General features: G+C 49.0%; 1 long non-coding RNA gene across 1 annotated transcript in view; it reads right to left on the bottom strand.

Moving 5' to 3' along the window:
* Positions 1 to 8,370: 8,370 nt before the first annotated feature.
* Positions 8,371 to 20,201, bottom strand: part of LOC142485362 (uncharacterized) — a 43,473-nt gene continuing 31,642 nt past the window's right edge. The window contains exon 4 of the long non-coding RNA XR_012798402.1: positions 8,371 to 9,082. This is a non-coding gene — a long non-coding RNA (uncharacterized LOC142485362). The remainder of the gene's footprint in view (positions 9,083 to 20,201) is intronic.

Here is a 20,201-nt window from a genome sequence, read left to right on the forward strand (position 1 = left end):
TCTCACCTGTTCGATCGCCGCGCGGGGCCGCCATTGGCCTCGGCGGCGCGCGCGATCGAACACCAGGTGAGGGGGGTGCTGCTCAGCAGGGGAGACCCGGCTACATCCTCCCCCTGGTGAAAAACCCAACGCCCTCGCTTGGGGAACCACATAACCTGGCATCAGTTTACACAATAAAAAATTACATTGCATAACTGGTACTCTTAGCAGATCGACTTTACCCTCACCAAAACATGTCACATCACACCCCATAGTACCCGAGGCCAGCTGAGTATCAGCTGCTTGCTGAGACCATTTGTGGGGTGCCCCTAACTGATCAGATGGGTACCTCACTTTTGCGTCTGTGAGCCTCCCCGGGGTGAATCTCTCGGAAAGCACACTCTGGCGTAACAGTCACTGGTTCAGTGCTACTTCCTCCCCCTGGTGGAAGGAGTAGCACAACGTCTTTTAAGCAGGCCTTTACCCGATCATCCGCGGCTTGGATGCGGTAGACCAGGAGGCCAGGACCTTTCCCGCGGTCCACTACCTGAGGAATGGGGCGCTCCTTTTTGAGCTTAAAGGAGGCCAGTCTCCCTGAATCTCTCTCCACACAGTCTTTGACCCCATATTTTTGCGAGGCTTCCACTGAGAAGCGAGCACTGGACAATGTCTCGGTTTCACCTGGCAGGAGGGAAAGAGTAGACACCTTACCCCTGCGGTGATTCACGGTGGCCAACAGGTCCTCGGGGACGCTGTCAGTTCCCACCTTGGTGGTATCGGGACCTGTCCCCAACTCTTCTGGGACAGTCCACTCACTGACTCGAACTTCGGGAGCGTTGGAACCCAGTCCTGGGACCACTTGTGTCGGAGCGCACGGGCTCACACTCCGCTCAGGAACCGTAGCTTTGGCCTTCTTCACGGCCACCTCCATCGGAGTCTGGGGAACAAGGGAGTTCCTTACCACTCGGCTGGCTGACGATGGGCTTCTCCTCTTCCGGAAGGATCGGCGGTAGACACTGGTCCACTCTCTTCTCTGGACAGCTACCTTCTAATGAGGACACCTCCACCAGGACGCGATGCAGAGGGGAGCCCTTCGCCCGGGCGACCAGATTTAAGGAGCCATCGTGCTCCGCGGTCACCTGGAGGCTCACCCCCAGCACCCCTGGGGCAGTCGACTCACCCTCGTCGTCTGTAGGTACTGGTCCCAAGCCTAGGACCGATGGTACCTCTGTAGTAGGTCGGACTGACCATTGTAGGGCACACGGGCCCACAGCAGGGTCCGCAACATCGGGATACACCTTTTCCAGGGTACACGGACCCACAGCAGACTCTGTATCCTCTGCATCATCGTTGGGGTGGTTCGCCGGTAGGCGCATCGCCACCGATGGGACTTCCACCTCTTCCCCGGAAGATATCATGACAGTATCCTCCGCAAGGTAGTCACCAGATCCTTCTGTAATACAGCCAGTGGTTGTGGGTACGAAGCTGGCGTGCTCCGGTACCTCCACTGCAGTCGCGCTCTTCTCCGCCAAGGGTTCACTTGGCTCCTTAGCTGGCTCTGTAGGCTGGGGTACAATAGGCGTCAAGAAAATTGCACCGCAACAATCACATCTGGGCTCCCACGCCAGTGCTCCCCTAGAACTGTCACAGGTGGGGCTAAAGCATTGTGTACACGGCTCCCCATCTACCTCGGTGATCCTGAAGTCTAGTGGCACTTGGGATATGTCGGCTCCCCCGTCATAGGCTTCTTGCAAGCAGGGGCACAGTAGCATAAGGAGATCTATTCCTGGCGCTCGCCAGGGCACATACACATTAGGGTGTATCCCCTGACAGTCTATCTCATCCTCATGCATCATCTCATCCTCAGAGATCAGAGTGTCTATCACAGCGTCCACGTATGGTTGAAGATAACCGTGCTTGCTCCCCCTGGTGGAATCTAAAGGAAGGGCATTTTTTACAAAGGATTGGTTTTCGCTCTGCACTGAGTCACTCACATTACGGGGGCTGGTTTTCCCGCCAGTCCCGTATGGTTTTCTGCAAAATCATTCTGCGCCTTGGGAGCGGTATCACGTGCACGCATCTCACTTGGAGGAAGTTGCCATGGCGCGGGGTCAGCGTATACTAAAGGGTAACCCTCAGGGGGACACCCGGGCATAAATAACATGGACGGTGACTCGGACGGGCATATATCCCTTGAGGATGACACGACAAAAAGCCGCGATCTCCACGGGGACGTGGAAGCTGGCTCTAAGTCTATAAGAAGAGCGTGCTGCCATCCAGGGATTTTACGCATATGCTCATAGATCTCATCTTCAGATATATTGGCGGGAAAGCCTTCTAAGGCCACCACATGGCGGGGACTAAGATTATTTATCCTCAAGGCCCAAGCGAGGACCTCGTGTCCGGACTTGACAACCATGGTGTACAAAAAAATAGGACTTGGACAATTTGAAAAAATATTGGAACAGGGCACCCCAGGTCGCATCTCAGCAGCGCCTCCAAATGTAACGGGTATTCCACCCCACCCAATCTCATATAGTGTGGGTGAGTAGAACTTGCAGTGTTACCGGTGTGGTGCGTATACCTGCAGGCTCACAGGAGGTCTGAGACTCCGCTAATGAGAGCCTGGGGTGAATCCTCTGGAACGGATCTTCTTTCAGCGCCTCCACCTATGTAGGATTCTATGGAAGTGTAGAATGACCCTACATAGGAACCCAATCAGAAACCACACACACAGTGATTATATAATAACTAAGGACTTTACTTATGAACATAGGACATACGTGCATACTACATTAGTAACCAACCTGTGTCCCTCTCTAGAGGAAACACCTATTGCGTCGCGCAGGACGCTTCCCAAACATCAGTGAACCCACCCATTGTCCAAAACCCCACCCAATGTCTCACACTCCCGCAGAGAGGCAATGGGTGACTGCGCAGTCACAGTTAGCTAAGGGCCCGGTGGTGCACTTATATATTGATACCTTCCGAGCACTCCAGTACTCGGGTCGGCAACGATCTTCTCAAAGGGTCCGTCGACGAGGACTCCTCCAACCGAACTCCTGCAGACAGTAACACAGTCTCTGTGGACCCCAACGTGGGTCCAACCGCTTTCCGGGAACAGCAACGTGACACACCCTGCACTATAGGCCGTCCCTATAGCACAGCATCCTTAAGTGGCTTAAGGGTCAATCTCCTAGGGCATTCGGGGTTGCCTATCCTATTATAGGTAGGTCTTGTACCCACCCTACTCATAATACAGGCCCTGGGCCATGGCTCCCCGGATTGGTTACCGCTATGAACCCCCCCCAGTTGCCTCGTCACTCGCAACACGGACCCTGAGCTTTGGCTCCCCGGACTGGTTACCGCTATGAACCCCCAGCTGTCTCGTGCCACTAATTCACCTAAACGCCTGCCGCAACGCTCTGCAGACTAACCTCAGCCCCCTTTATCCCTGGCTATTCCCCAGCTCTGACTACCATGAGTGACAGGGTCCCTCTCTGAGACTATCCCTGGCAACATTCACTAACCTGGGGTAATACAAGGTTAACTAGGGCCTTAGTGCAGGGAGTCTCCGGCTCCTGCACCCTACCTCCTTCCTTCCTTGGGCTCCTGACTCTGACTGCCCGTAGCTCCAGCCCGCCAAATGTATCCACTTGCTCCAGGACAATCCTTCAGCCCTATTGGCTCCTATGAGGCACCTGGTGCCTCCCTCGCTAAGCACTATGGTAATTGTAGTCCCTGGGCACCTGTAATAACATTGGGGCCGCATGCGTGCCTGTCCTACACCTGCACTAACCCCTAATGGCCGCCGCAACCTCTCCCTGTCTATCCCTACTCTCGCGTGACCCTCTAAAGGCTGGCTGTATTCCCTACCTACTTCTGCGCATGCGTGACTCTCCTGGCCTGTTCCTGCCCTTGCGCGACTCTGCCCTGAATCTGGGGCTCTAACTGCGCATGCGCGACTAAGGGGCAATGGCGGCGCCCTTCCCGCCCGGCTCCGGGAGCCCTGCGACGCGCGTGCGGCCTTAGCAACAGCAACAGCAACCCCCGAGCCGGGACCTGGCGGCTCTCACCTGTTCGATCGCCGCGCGGGGCCGCCATTGGCCTCGGCGGCGCCCGCGATCGAACACCAGGTGAGGGGGGTGCTGCTCAGCAGGGGAGACCCGGCTACACATGGTTACAAATACAGTTACATAAATGAACAGGGTATACATTATATACAATACATTGCATGCACAGCCAGAGAAGATGTATATTATAGGCGTATTTAACCGTTACAGACCAGATGTATGCAACCGTAACAATATTCAGCTGTGAGGCATAAAACATACACAGAATCCCAGATCCTTCAGAGCTACTGTATCAGACTTGTTTTATACTTTTCTGAATATTTGTAGAAAATGATTTGCTTTCATATGTTTGTTGTGTCATTGCCATCGAGGGAGCCCCTATCATGCCATTAAATGGTAAGCACCTTTTTAACACTTTTAGTATTTCTGTATTCAAAGCACTTGTTTGGGGGATCGCAGGGGGTGGGGAATGTACTGTAGGAAGACGGGGTTTAAAATCCACCTGCTTGATGCTAATAATTAATGGTGCATCAATTTACTCATTCATTTAACCTATAGGGTGCCCTCTGGTGACAAACAACATACTCATCCAGACTGATGAGGACACAGGTAAAAGCAACACTACTTTAGCAGTAGCAGTACCACAATTTTATTTTATTGACATCTATGGTAGGAACACTGCTCTCAGTGACTCTATTTCTTGATTGTATGTATATCTTTATTTTTATAGTGCCATGCATATAGATGCATGGTGTGTGTGTCCCACTGAAATGTGCCAGGGGGAGCATTAATGCTGGTATATCTGTATGTAGCCCTCTTACCCCTTTATGGAAAGAGTCTATGGGTGCTGATATTACCTGTTGGCTCACAGAGACATGAGCCTCCGCCACTGATAGCCTGGGGTACACCTGAGCTACTAGATGACACCGCCTCCACCTGTTGTTGGGGATAACCCAGTGCAGGAACACAACATAACAATAACCTTTACTAATATGATATGCAAGCAGTCCTATACTGTAACAGGGTTAATGATATGAAATACCCCTTCCCCCTAGAGGTACAACTAGCCAATGCACCTCGCAGGGCGCAACCCACCACTGAACATAATACTGTCCAAGGCCCTTGGCCACTCTACCACAAGTGTCCTCAAGTGATACCCCCACCCTTCAGGCGTGATCAGGTGTGCGTGTACAGTGTTGGTGCACTTGTAGAATGATACCTGCCCGGGGGCTTCTGCTCCCGGGTATCGCAGAATACACAGGAAACCGTCCGGTCGAACGTCGTCATCCGCCACAGCCACAGTGTGGTGTGAATTCCGGTGTGGATAATATCACCGTATGTATAGTCTCTGTGTCCTTTGTGGTGTTCTGATCCCAGAACCCACCTTGCAGGCCTGCGCTGCGTAGCACTGTGTCCCTGACTACCAAATAGATAATGGGGCAGAGTCCCTACCTAAAGGGCCTGTCCCTAAAGCAATCACTGCTCTACTAGTGAGTCGGGGCCTGGGGGGCACAGTCTGGCCTAACCCATAGGAGTGACACTACCTGACCCTTTTGCTGTCCTTCTTCCGACTGGTGTGCTCCTCTCAGCGCGCAAAATATATCTAATGTTGTGCAGGGGAATCTGGCCGCGCTATTGGCTCCCTGGCGTCATGTGTTTCTTCACCCCTATGCATTATGGGGCTTGTAGTTCCCCATTCAGAGCCTCTGTGTAATGGCCGCCGCTCCCTACTGTGCCTCTGCGCAATCTGGCGCCTGCACTATGTATGCGCGGCACCTCACGCATGCGAGGCATAACTAAAATGGCGGCAGCTGAAGGAGAAAGTGTCCGGCGAGTCGTTCGCCGCTCCCGGCACCCGCCGCAATGCTGCCTGCACCTGTTCCCGCCTCCGCTGCTGAGCGCTACTGCGCGCGAAGGTGAGGGAACAGGGGCACCGGGGGAACCCATGCCACATTCTCCCCCTGGTGGAATGCCAACGTTCCCGCTTGGGAACAGCGAAACACAACAAAATAACTACATACATAAGTTTTTATATAATAAAAATGCATTGACCAATACAACTTATCACATTGCATGGACTTTAAACAATGTTACACAATTCTGTGAGCATTGCAATTACGGATTGGATTTTGCTCCGAGACCACTGCTGAATCTCATAGTGGGGTGCCCCAATTATATCATAGGTTACCCGGTTTGGTGGGTACTTAACTCCTTGGCTCCTCCGGAGCTGGTCTTCAGTGACTCCCGCTGGGGAGAAATAAGCATAGTCCTGAGGCTCAGCCTCTTCCCTTGAGGGGAGTAATGGCTCTGAACAGTCTCTTTGGGGCACAAAGTACGGGCTCTGGATCCAGAGACGGGCTCTCTGGAGCCTCCCTCTTAGAAGTTTGTGGATAGGGCCCTTTACCCGTGGCTCCTCCGGGAGATGCTCCTTGAAGTCGAGGGCCCCTTTGAGAGGTTCCCTCCATAGGGTCTTGAGAGTCTTTAGAGATTTCAGAGGTGGTATCATCTGCAGTCTCTTGGCCGACCTCTGATGGCTCAGGCTCACCATCCAGGGGTTTAGCCGGTATTTCGGGTTCAAAATCTCCCACATGTGGTGTGCTATAGGGAGCAGATGATTCCGGTGCTATACCTTTATCCGGCCATCCGCGTCTTTTATTCGTTAGACCGGAAGGCCTGGCATCTGACTCAACTTCATAGACGCCATCCCGCCAACGATCGGCTAATTTATGCTTTCCCGGGATTCCCAAGTTGCGGAGGAGCACGACGTCCCCAGGCCGGATCTCCCGGTGTTTGACCTTGTGGTCATAGCGTCTTTTGTTGGCAGCATTAAGTTTTTCTGTAGACTTTTCAGCCTGTTGATATGCTTGTTGTAGACTTTATTGAAGTCGCCTTACGTATTGAAAATGATGGTATCCACAATTCCAATCAGTGGATACTCTTAGGCGTACATCCACGGGCAGCCGTGCTTCTCGCCCGAACATAAGAAAATAAGGAGAGAAGCCAGTGTACTCATGGCGGGTGCAGTTGTATGCATGTACCAGGGTTTCCACATGCCGACTCCATTCTGTCTTCTGCGCCCCATTTTAAAGTGCCCAGCATGTCCAGCAGTGTCCGGTTAAATCAGTCTGGCAGAGTGTCACCTTCTCGGTGATATGGCATGGTTCGGGACTTGTTGATATCCAGAAGTTTCAGCAATTCCCGAATTAGGCTGCTTTCAAAGTCCCGACCTTGATCCGAGCGCAGGCTATTGGGCAGGCCATAGTGCATAAAGTACTTTTCCCAGAGAATCTTGGCCACCGTAATGGCCTTCTGATCTTTAGTCGGGAAAGCTCGGGAAGGCTTGAGCATTTCGGGTGTAATGGTCCGTGATGACCAGCACGTTGCATATCCCTCGTGCATCAGGCTCAATACACAGTAAGTCCATGCACACTAAGTCCATAGGGCCTGAGCTCTTCAGATGGGCCATGGGCGCTGCTCGGGTCGGGAGGGTCTGCCGTTGAATACAACTGGAGAATTGTCGACAATGTCGCTCTACCGGTTCTCGTATTTTCAGCCAGAGTTGTCCGTATTCATAGTGTAGTTCATTCAGGACCATACGTTGCAGGTTTCGGGGAAGAACCAGTTGTCTTCTGTCCGGATGATTGTGGTATCGCACCACTCTATAGAGTAGTCCCGTATCAATCTTGAACTTGTCCGCCTCTCTCATAATGACGGTGACCACATCGCTATGGGCACGCTTTAGCAGGGACAGATGGTTTTTCAGAACGGCCTGGCGTATGATACCGGCTATGGGGTCACAACTCTGATAGTGAACAGGAGATGATCTTATCTTGTGTGATGTGCATTCTACTGGGATCACAGTCAGCGGCCGGGGTGGCTTTGGACTGGCAACCTAGACAATCCGCAAGTAGTCTGCTATCATTGCGGTAAGAAGGGTCATTTTGCCTACCAATGCCCTGAGAAGGAAGACAAGGAAGAAGACCCTAAGGTGATGGTCTGCGGGGTTTACACTGGTCAAGCCGAGAACCCGAACATCACCTAGAGCGCTACGCTCTAGGACGATCAGTGGGAAGAGATTCCGGGGCCAGGGCTGCGAGCTATGTGCTGTACGGCTGCCATTATCAATGATCACGTGGCCTTTTCAGAACTAAGAGTTGCGGATTCTCTAGGTTGAATTGGAAGGTTTCCATCATCAGGCCTTGGTTCCGAAGGTCCATCCGAGGGTGGGGAAACGTCTCCCTCGGTGGTGTTTGGGTTCTCGGCTTGACCAGTGTAAACCCCGCAGACCATCACCTTAGGGTCTTCTTCCTTGTCTTCCTTCTCGTGGCATTGGTAGGCAAAATGACCCTTCTTACCGCAATACTAGCAGACTACTTCCCTGGTGGCAGTGCGGGTGCTGTAAGTAGGGTATATTCTCCCAAAGGTTTTAGACTTAGCTTTCCGGCTGAATCTCCTTTCTTCTTATAGGGCTCTCTGATTTTCGTAGCAGAGGCTCCTTTGGACTTCTGGGAAGAGTGTAATAGACTATGTACTTCGTGCACTTTCACTTACCGCAGTAATCCTGTAAAATATAGGAGGACTCCCTTGCATGACAATACAACGAATCATATTGGCTATAGGGTGATTCGGGCTTCGTCCATCTCGGAGGCGGGAAGCAACTTGCGGTCGAGAAGGTTCCCTAGGATCAACTGTATGCGGTGGATGAACGCCAACAATTCTCCCCTTTTCTGGTAGAGATAGTAATATTTAGACCATATTGCCCCGGCATCCTCTTCCAATCCGTAGGCTTCTATCAGGAAATCCACTAACATTCGAGGCGTCATATCTGGGTGTTGCCCCCGGTGAATGCTTAATATGGTAGCGGCGGGCGGCCTAAGGCATTCCATGATGCGTTGCCGTTTTACTGCGTCGGAGCAGGACCATTCTTCTAGCACAGTCGGCGTATTCTCTTTCCAGGAGTGTATCGCTTCCTCTCCCGCAGGTGTGGGGAGGACTCCAGAGAAAGCTTTGAGCTTCCGGTAATTCTGCGACTGGGAAAACAGGGTCACAGCCTCCATTAGTTGCGGGGAGGCGGGAGCTGGCGCCAGCTGACCTATTTTGTCAGTAAGTTTTTGCAAAGCATCTACGAATAACTGAGCTTCACCTAGGCCGCAGGCACTGTGACTGCTTTGGTCAGACCGGCGGCTGCTGGCAACGCTCCCTGGGGGAGAGGCGGCTAGAGGTGTCAGACACTCCTCTGGGCTAGCTTCTGTTCGGGTGCGCATTCTAGGGTAGATAAGTGGACACCCGCTGAGCGGGGCCTTAGAGAGCTGTGACAATCAACCAGGAGGGTACTCCACTTGAGGTCTAAGTCCCATTGGGCATCTACCACACAGGCTTTGGAGAATCCTGGTATCTGTCTCAGGGCAGTTTGTAAGCTGGGTAACTGCAGGGTGACTGGGACTTGACTAACAGTGACCACGAGGCGTGGTGACTTGTGGTGCCGCAGGGCCCATTCGTGGACACTCTTGCCAGACGGTATGGACATGGTCCTATACGGAGTGAACTGTTTGTAATTTAAATTGGGCACCCCAGGTCTGAGATCTCAGCAGCGCCTCCAAATGTAGCCCTCTTACCCCTTTATGGGAAGTGTCTACGGGTGCTGATATTGCCTGTTGGCTCACAGAGACATGAGCCTCCGCCACTGATAGCCTGGGGTACACCTGAGCTACTAGATGACAGCGCTTCGACCTGTACGGGATCACTATTGTTGGGGATAACGCCGTGCAGGAACAAATAATAGTATCACACAACATATAACAATAACCTTTACTAATATGATATGCAAGCAGTCCTATACTGTAACAGGGTTAACTATATGAAATACCCCTAACCCCTAGAGATACAACTAGCCAATGCACCTCGCAGGGCGCAACCCACCACTTTGTCCCCACACAGTGTCCATAATACTGTTCGAGGCCCTTGGCCACTCTACCACAAGTGTCCCCAAGTGATACCCCCACCCTTTAGGCATGATCAGCGATGTGTTGTACAGTGTTGGTGCACTTGTAAAATGATACCCGGGTGCAGGAGCCCCGGGCAGGTATCGCAGAATACACATGGAACCGTCCGGTCCAACGTCGTCATCCGCCACTGTGTGAATTACGGTGTGGATAATATCACCGTATGTGTAGTCTGTGTCCTTTGTGGCGTTCGGATCCCAGAACCCACTTTGCAGGGCTGCGCAGCACTGTGTCCCTGACTACCAAATAGATAATGGGTCAGAGTCCCTACCTAAGGGCCTGTCCCTAAAACAATCACTGCTCTACTAGTGAGTCAGGGCCTAACTGGAGCCTGGGGGAGACAGTCTGGCCTAGCCCAGAGAAGTACCATTCCCTGAACACTACCTGACCCTTTGCTGTCCCTCTTTCGACTGGCATGCTCCTCTCAGCGCGCAAAATGTATCTAATTCTGTGCAGGGGAATCTAGCCGCGCTATTGGCTCCCTGGCGTCGTGTTTCTTCGCTCCTATGCATTATGGGGCTTGTAGTTCTTCATGCAGAGCCTCTGTGTAATGGCCGCCGCCGCTCCCTACTGTGCCTTCGCGCACTGAGCATGCATGGCATAACTAAAATGTCGACGGCTGAAGGAGAAAGCCACGCGAGTCGTTCGCCTCTCCCTGCACCTGCCGCAATGCTGCCTGCACTCTCCCCGCCGCTGAGCGCAATTGCGCGCTAAGGTCAGGGAACAGAGGGGCACCAAGGGAACCCATGCCACATGTATGATACAAGAGAAGGGAGCTACCCAAATGAGTCCGTAACGAGGTGTGTTTTAAGATAGTCCTTAAAGGTGGGGAGAGAGGCTGGTTGTCAGATATTGAGAAGGGCATTCCAGAGGCATGGGGCAGTAAGTAAGAACGGATTTATGAGGGAGAGGACTTTAGATACAAAAGGGTAGACAGTAGACATCTTGAGCAGAACGCGACATCCAGGTGTACAGCAAGAAATTAGGGCTGAGATATAAGGAGGGACAGTGAATATAGGCTATTAACAAAAGAACAAGATGACTGCTCTGATTGTGCTCACTGCGCAATTTCAAATGTTGAAATTGAAATGATGTCTAAAAGGAGCAATCCAAGCTTTTTTTTAAATTATTTTTTTTTTTTTACATGGTCTGAACCAGACGGCTTTTGGACCTGATTAATTTCAGCTGCAGGGCCCCCCTTCAGAGTTTAAAGCTCCCGCGCCACGTGAGCCGCACCGAATGATGGCACGTCTAACTATTGGCCCGCAGGGAGCAGGAGTTTTTAAACACCGCCATTATGTAAACACTGGAAACGGAAAGGCTACCGGAACTCCCCCCCTAGGAAGGTATCTCCAGAAGTTGGGGGTCCCCGGAGTTAAAATGAATGAGGGTCCGCTTCAATCCAATCCAACCACCGCCCACTCAATTGGCAAAAATCATAAAGTTTCAACTTGCAAACAATTACTCACATTTCTACTCATACTATTACTCTCTTTAGCAGGTGATATTGAACCTAACCCAGGCCCTCCCACTTCAACTCTGTCCCATACCCCTGAGAATACCCCCTTCAAATTCCAAAAAGGCCTATCTCTCGCCCATATAAATATCCGGAGTCTTCTGCCCAAACTGGATGAACTAAGGGCATGGTGCCTTATGCATAAACCAAAAGCCTTCGTTCTCACAGAAACCTGGCTAACCCCTAAAACCCCTGATGCACATATTACCATTCAGGGATACTCCATTTTTAGGAGAGATAGGTCAAAGAGAGGAGGAGGGGTGTTATTTTATATTGCAGACACATTACAATTTACACTGGTAAACTGCCCCCCAAGATCAACCTCTTTTGAAATCCTAGTTGGCAGAACCTGCCTCCCCTTCTCTAAGCCCGTCCTAATTGCTGGCATCTACCGCCCCCCTAAAGCCCCTCTACAATCTCTGACTGATATCACCCAGTTTCTTGGCTCCATTTCCTCTCAGAATGAGAAGAGTGAGTTGCTAGTTCTTGGGGATTTCAACTTCAATTGGCTTGACCCTAAAAACCACAAAATCCACACACAAATCAAGTCGCTTAACCTATCGCAACTCATTTCCCAACCCTCACGAACAAACCTGAAATCGCACAACCATTCCCTGCTTGACTGGATTCTCTCCTCAAATCCCAGCAGAATCCAATCCTCTGGCATCCTTCCTGACATTTTCAGTGACCATGCAATATTGTACTGTGTAAGGAAAATTAAACCGCCCCAATCAAGCCCTAAAGTTCTCCTCACTAGAACATTTAGAAACTTTAACCCACAACAATTTCTGGCTGACCTTACCAACTGCCCTTGGCACAGAATCGATTTAATTCCTGACCCTGATTCTGCGTTCGACTATTTCCAATCCGAGTTCTTAAAACTCTGTGATGCCCATGCTCCACTACGCAGAATAAGGGTACGGGGTGCCCACCTTCCATGGGTTACACCTGACCTTATAACACTCTACCAGTTCAGGGATGCCTTGTGGAAAAGCCACAAAATAACTGGCACTACCAAGGATTTCAATCATTACAGATGCCTACGGAACGTGTGCACAAGGCAAACAAGGCACGCAAAAGCACAATATTACTCTGACAATCTCCTCCAGAACACATCAAACCCAGCTATCTTCTGGAAGGTTATCAACAACATATTCCAGCCTTCTAACCACCAACAGCCAAGTAATATCACTAAGGGCGATATTACTCTGACAAACCCCACCGACATTGCAAATGCATTCAATGATTACTTTGTGGGGTGTGCTACTAACTTATTAGCAAAACGCAACCCAAACCACAAACCTGAATCTCATCCTGGGAGTACCCCTATAGCCCCACCCGCTCCCAACATTGCCCACAATTTTCAATTTGGCCCAGTATCCGAAGAGGAGATTACACAAGCGCTTCTCAAATTAAAACTAAGCAGCCAATGGGGACCTGACTTACTACAATCTAGGTTCCTAAGACTTGGTGCCCCAGCAATTGCCAAACCAATTGCTTCCACAGTCAACTCTATCCTGTCTACTGGCCATATCCCTAAGACCTGGAAAGCTGCCAGAGTTGTCCCAATCTTCAAAAGTGGGGACAAAAACACTGTCTCAAACTACAGACCAATCTCCCTTCTCCCAATCCTATCCAAAGTCATGGAAAAATGTGTCCACTCCCAATTAAGCGATTACTATAACAAGACAAATTTTCCTAGCCAATTCCAATCTGGCTTTCGCCCCAAACACTACCGTAACTACCCTGCTAAAAGTTTGCAATGAAATCCAGTGTGGAATGGAACGGGGTCAACTCACTGGTGCAGTATTCCTAGATTTTGCAAAGGCTTTTGATACTGTTGATCATGCTATCTTGCTCAACAAACTCCAGAGCTCTGGAATAGGGAAGCATGCTTTAAACTGGTTTCAGTCCTACCTATCAGGTAGATCCCAACATGTGTCCATCTCTGGCGCTAACTCTAACCCCTGGCTATCACCTTTGGCGTTCCGCAAGGCTCTGTTCTGGGACCTCTACTCTTCTCAGTGTTCATCAATGATCTTCCCACAGCTTGTAAGGAAGCCTCAATACACATGTATGCAGATGACACAATCCTGTATGCACACAGCCATAGCCTCTCTGGCCTTCAACACATACTTCAGTCTGACTTTTTCAGACTCGAAAACTGGATTTCCCAAAACAAACTGTTTTTAAACACTGACAAGACTGTAATAATGGTGTTTGGGACCAAGACTAAATTTTTTAAGCTTCCAGCGACTGAGCTCCAGATTACAACCAACACTAACACCACCCTAACTCCTGTTACTAGTTTTAAATACCTGGGCATATGGTTTGACTCTCACTTAACATTCGGGATGCACATTAATACCCTGACAACCAAGACCTATGCCAAACTACGTGTACTCTACAGGAACAAATCCTCCCTAAGTCTCCTGGTCAGAAAACGTATCGCACAGCAGATGCTAATGCCAATTATTGACTATGGAGACATAGTATATGGCTCGGCACCTCAAACTCACCTTAGCAAACTTGACACCCTCTACAACTCAATTTTTCGTTTTGTTCTCCAATGCAACTATAACACACATCACTGCGAAATGCTCAAAGAACTAGATTGGTCATCACTCGAGTCTAGGCGCAAAGTTCACCTTTCCTGTCTTGCCTTCAAATTCTTTATTGGCAAGCTACCCAGCTACCTGAACAAGCTCCTCACCTCTACCACATGCAGCACCTATCACCTGAGATCAGACTCCAAAATACTGTTCATGGTTCCAAGGCTCAACAAAGCATCCGGCCGTTCCTCCTTCTCCTACCGTGCACCCCAAAACTGGAACAACCTACCAGAGACTCTTACATCCACCACCAGTCTAAGTTCTTTCAAATCTAAGGCTGTCCCACATTTTAATATGGTCTGTAATTGTTTCATACGCCCATAATACAAATTATCTTTAACTGTGCGTGCAATGTCTTGTATATAATGTATACCCTGCTCATTATCTAACTGTATTTGTAAACATGTATTATTTGTCTTAACTCTGTGCCCAGGACATACTTGAAAACGAGAGGTACCTCTCAATGTATTACTTCCTGGTAAAATATTTTATAAATAAATGAGGAAAAATGCCAAGCTTGGATTGCCTCTTAAAATGAAAACAAACTTTAATAATTGACATTAAAATAATATTGTATTAATTCCCCTGCCCCCTCCCCTCCCAACCTGGCTCCCCTGCCGCCTGTCTGCACCGCCCGCTCCGGAGCGATGCGGGTACGAAGAGGGCCACTCTGCAAGGGCACTCTTTCGTCCGGTACTCCACCGCCAGCACACCTCCCCCTCCCCTTATCACTATGATTACGGGGAAAGCTGGTCCCCACGCGCACAGTCGATGGCGCTCTCCCGCATGGCTCACTGCCGCCGTTGCTCGCCTCCCACTTGCTATCTCCATGACTACCGGGAGAGGCGCTCACCTTCCGACCAGGCTGCAGCACGTTCGTTTCCCCGGCACTCGTATCCCTCCCAGGATCAGTATGATTAGGTTCCACTGCTTGGAATCCCCACAGTATTCGTGCGCAAGACGTCCTGCACTGCTAGGTGACCATTACAGCCCACCCCTAAATCAGCGCCCCCCTGAGGCCACCCCCAGCGCCACTCTGCAACCTCATCAATCCCGCACACTATAGGGGGCTAAATGAGTATGGCTACAGCCATGCAGTAACGTACCGCAATAAAGCACACACTATACCAAACCACCCCACTTACCTACCTTCAGCTGGCAGGGGCGAGGGCGGCACGTCTTATCACTCCAGCTGCCGGGGGGGGGGGGGTCCTGCCCCCCCTAACCATGGGTCATGCTGGGTGGGGCAGATTGCCTACAGCGCAGGGACAGACGTCCTGCGATTTTACCAGAGGAGGAATTTGATGCAACCCAGCCCCTGGATCCTGCATGGTAACTGCAGACTGTGTCCTCAGTTTCCACAGAAAGCTGCGGCCATTGATTGGTCACCACAACGCTGGGACTCAGACCAGAACCCCTACCTCCCCCCTCACCAGCGCATGGCGAGGAGCAAGACAAATGCCGCAACTCTGCGGCGCGCTCCAGACCTAGTTTGGCGATGTGTACCGACCAGAGCGATGAGATACCTGGTAAGGAAATAAATGCTATTTCAAGTACTGATAATACTCATTCATACAGTGACAGTGATATTTCTGAGTCAGAGAGCGCAGCGCAATTACACAAAACCCTGTTGTGTAAATTCCGGAAAAAAAACTAGCTGTGATTAACCGGTCAGTTAAGGCTAGGCCAAGCGGCGTAACGCAGGAGGTAGTGGTGGGGAGCCACTGGGCTAAAGCGAATAATAGGTGTTATGAGCGATAATATAGACCAATAATAGTTATTAGGAGAGGTAAAATCAAGCAATAGGAGGAGTTATAGGGAGCTGTTATATGGGGCAATAGGAGGCGTTATATGGAACAATAGGAGTTATTGGGAGTGTTAATATAGAGTAATAGAATGAATTATAGGGGGCAGTTATATGAATCCATGTGAGCAGTTATAGGGAGCTGTTATATGGAGCAAAAGGAGGAGTTATAGGGAGGGGTTATGCAGAAATAGGAGTTATAAGGAGTGGTAAGAGAGCAATTGGAGGAGATATAGGGTGCAGTTATAGAGCGCAAATGGAGAAGTTAAAGTGAGCTGTTAAGGATTTATAGGGAGCAGTTATATGGAGCAATAGGAAGAGTTATAGGGAATGGCTATATGGAGCAGTAAGAGTTAATATAGGAGATATACAGTATGAAGAGGTTATTTGGAGCAAAAAGGAGTTATAGGGAGAAGTCAGAAGATTTTATAGGGAGTGGTTCTATGGAGCAATAGGATTTATAGGGAGTTGTAACATGGAGCAATAGGAGAAGTTATAATGTGTGGTTATATGGAGCAATAGGATGAGTATCGGGAGTTGTTACATAAAGCAATAGGAGGAGTTATAGGGAAGGGTTATATGGATCAGTAGGAGGAGCTATATGGAGGGGTTATATGGATCATTAGTTATAGAGAGTGACTATATGGAGGAATAGAAGTAGTCATAGGGATGGGCTATATGGAACAATAGGAGGAGTCATATGGAACAATACGAATTATAGGAGGGTTTATATGGAACAATATGAGTTATAAGGTGTGGTAATATAGAGCATTAGGAGGCGTTATAGGGTGCACTTATGCCGAGCAATAGGAGAAGCTATATGGAGCATTGGGAAGGGTTATAGGGAATGGCTATAGGGAGCAATAAAGGAATTAGTGGGGAAATAGTTGAAGTTACAAGGATGTGGTGTATGGAGAATTAGGAATTATAGGGAGTGGTTATATGAATCAATATGAGCAATTATAGGGAACAGCTATAGTGAACAGGAGTAGTTATAGGGAGTAGTTATATGGAGGAGCTGGAGAAGTTATTGGCATGGGTTACAGTATATGGAACAGTAGGAGCTATAGAAATTGTTTAATTTGAACAGTAGAGAAGTTATAGGGAGGTGTTACATGCAGTAAAAGGAGGAGATATAGGGAGGAGTTACATGGAGTAATACAGTAGGACGAGTTATAGCAATAGGAGGAGTAATGTAACTGATGTAATGTTATGCTTTAGAAATAAAGAAGTTGGATGAAATTATCATTGAGGAGGAGATGGTTGAGGAGGAAAGGATTGGAGACGATTCAGACAAGGAAGAGGAGGAGATTAAAATAGAGGTGTAGGAAGAAAAAGAGGAGCACGAGATTAAAATAGAGGTGGAGGAGGAGACTTCCGGTGACGTCAGCCTAGATGGAAGCATAGGGGAATAGCTCCCGAGTCCCCACGCAATAAAGCATCTAGAAAAGCAAAATACGCTGGATCCTATGAAAAACACCAAAGAGCAGGGGAAACTGCAGAGATGAACCCCAAAACCAATAAAAAGAACCCTCCAAGCGTCTCATCTTATTTCTCGCCGGGACCGAAGCTGCCCCCTCTCAGCGAGGCTTGGCAAGATGCCGCCGTGTGCCAGGAGGGCCTAGTAGGTGATCCACCGCCTGAATCAGGGACGGAGTCCAGATCCCTGAACAGGGAATATATGGAGGATCTCTTCGCTAGAATGCGGAGAAGTTTTCAAAAAGATCTAACCGTGGCTCTAAGAGAGGTGAGCCGAAATGCAGGCTCTGGCGGAGTGCATCGAGAGTTTGGAAAACAAGGTGGAAGAGGTCGCGAGTATACGGCTCTTTTAGTTCACATCCCCATAAATGAGTCAATACTCCCACCTAGTGGTTGATACTACAAAACTGTTGTATTGGATAAAATACAGCAGGGTGTCATCTGAAGTGACATAGTAAGGAACTTTTATTGTGTTACTAGCATAGAGACCCGGCGTTGCCTGGGATGTGAACCGTGAATAAGTATGTGTAAATGTTGTATTGTAAACTTGTAATGTTATGTGAATGTTATGTAATATGTAGTAAAATTGTATTTTTAAAAGAACAATAGTAGAAAGCACATGTATATGAGGGCAATTTTGGTAAGTGTATGTTATTTGTTACGGTTGTTAGATATGAAAATGTTATTGTTGGAAAGGCTTGGTGAAATATGGTTATGTCCATTGTTGAGAGTAGTGTATTTGATGTGATGTGGGGTGGGGGGTGATGTTGTCTGGGGGGGTGATGTGGGCTGGGGGGGGGGGGGGGGAGTTAATGCTGTGTCGGTAGGCCTGGAGCAGACTGCGATGTGGGCTGGGGGGGGTGGGGGTGGTGTTTTTAAGAGGCGGTGTGTGGATGTGATCGTGCGGTGTATGTTTGCAGTGGTGAAATAAATATTTATCGAGGTAAGAGTCTGTACCTGATTGGTAGCAGGTGGTCAGGGTTTTCTCTGTTGAGAGTTGTGAAGCGTGGTCCCAAAAAAGTTTCAAATGTCTCAGAGGTGCAAATGTCTCAGAGCAGTGAGGGTTAGGTGCTGCAATTCTCAAAGCTCAGTGAGGGGTGGGAGAGTGTGTCAGTGGTGTAGCTCAGTGAGGGTTGTCACAGTGTGGCAGTGGTGTTGGCCGCCGACCAATGAGAGGTGTGCGGGTGCTGGCCGCAGACCAATGACAGGTGTGTGGGGGCGGGCATGGTGCGGGGGGCGGCGGGCATGGCCTGAGGCGGAGTGACAGGCCAAAGGTGCAATGCGATTGTCCCTAGGGACACCGGACATCCAGACAGGCAGGCTTACAGTGCTTTCAATGATATATTATAAGATGTACACTGAGATACACTTAGTAGCAGTATTTGTTGGGGTAACTAATATATCATTTTAGGAAGTGATGTATAAGTATATTGATAGTTGCTTGCTACTTCCTAAGTAGAGACTATGGGGCCTATGCAGAGAGCAGCGCTATTTCGAAATTCGCCATTTTTTGGAGAAAATCGCGCAGAAAGCAGCAGAAAATGGCGAGTTCCGAAAAACGCGCCAATTTTTCTTTTCTAGTTATAAAACTCGCCTCGCGGCTGGCGAGAACCTCAATCTCGCCAGTTTTAAAAATATCCGTATGCAGAGAGGCGCAAACGGCATCTAGCGGCTGTTCGCGCCAATAAAATGGCGCGATTGTCTCAGTTTTAACTCGCCAGAAAAAACTGCCGCTCGCGGCCATTGCAAAGGGAAAAAAAAAGCCGCGAATTTGTTTTAACACATTTCTGAAGCGCGCATCTCGCCAATTTAAACTCGCCACACGCATCCATGTTAAACATAGCAGAATTCGCACTTTTCTGCATATGGAGATTAAAACTCTCCAAAAAAGCTACTTTTTAATAAATTCTTTGTGTTTGCAGTTATAAGCAAATTCCTTTCCTTTAATTAGGATCCAGTTGGTTAGAGCAGTTTTTATTGGAGTAAATCACAAAGGCTAATACAGTACTTTGGTCCATTGTGCCGCTCATTATAACAAATTCTTGTGTTTATCTTAGATTCCACAGATCCACTGATAGTAGTTTTATTGTGAAGGTGTAGAGATGGATAACGCAATTTTTGTACAGTTAATTAGATATCTTTCAAATAGAAAAAACATTGTCTACTACTTAAAAGTCTGACACTAAGTATAGCAGCATTGATACAAACCGGTTGAATAAGCCCTGTATGAGTAGGCAATTACATTTGAACACTGACTCTCAGCGAAGATAATGCTGAAAACTTGATTGAAGGTGTAAGCATATTTTAACCCTAGGTAGTCCCAACAGATTTATCAGCTTCCAGCAGAACAGGTTTTAAAGTATAGTTCTTCCACGCAGCACAGCACTCACAATGGCAACTGCCGTGTCCCTCACTTTACAGTGTATGTTCACACAATGCTGAAAACTTGATTGAAGGAATAAGCATACAGTATGTTAACCTTTGCAGAAACAACACTCTCATATACTGTAAGCTTTCAGTAGAGCAATGTTTAGAGACTTATACTCCTGTACGGTGTAGTACTCTGTGTAGTGCTTGTGGTGGCAGTACTGTGCTGCGCATTTTACCTCAGTCCTTTGAAAGATATTTTGATGTCAGTTGTAACCACAATGTTCACAATGTTCACGCAGTTTGTGAGATAAAGTAGTAATGAATACGTGTACCATGTTACTCCATGGTACTCCGTGGGAGGAGATC

Source organism: Ascaphus truei, unplaced genomic scaffold (assembly GCF_040206685.1).
Source record: "Ascaphus truei isolate aAscTru1 unplaced genomic scaffold, aAscTru1.hap1 HAP1_SCAFFOLD_567, whole genome shotgun sequence".
NCBI lineage: Eukaryota > Metazoa > Chordata > Amphibia > Anura > Ascaphidae > Ascaphus > Ascaphus truei.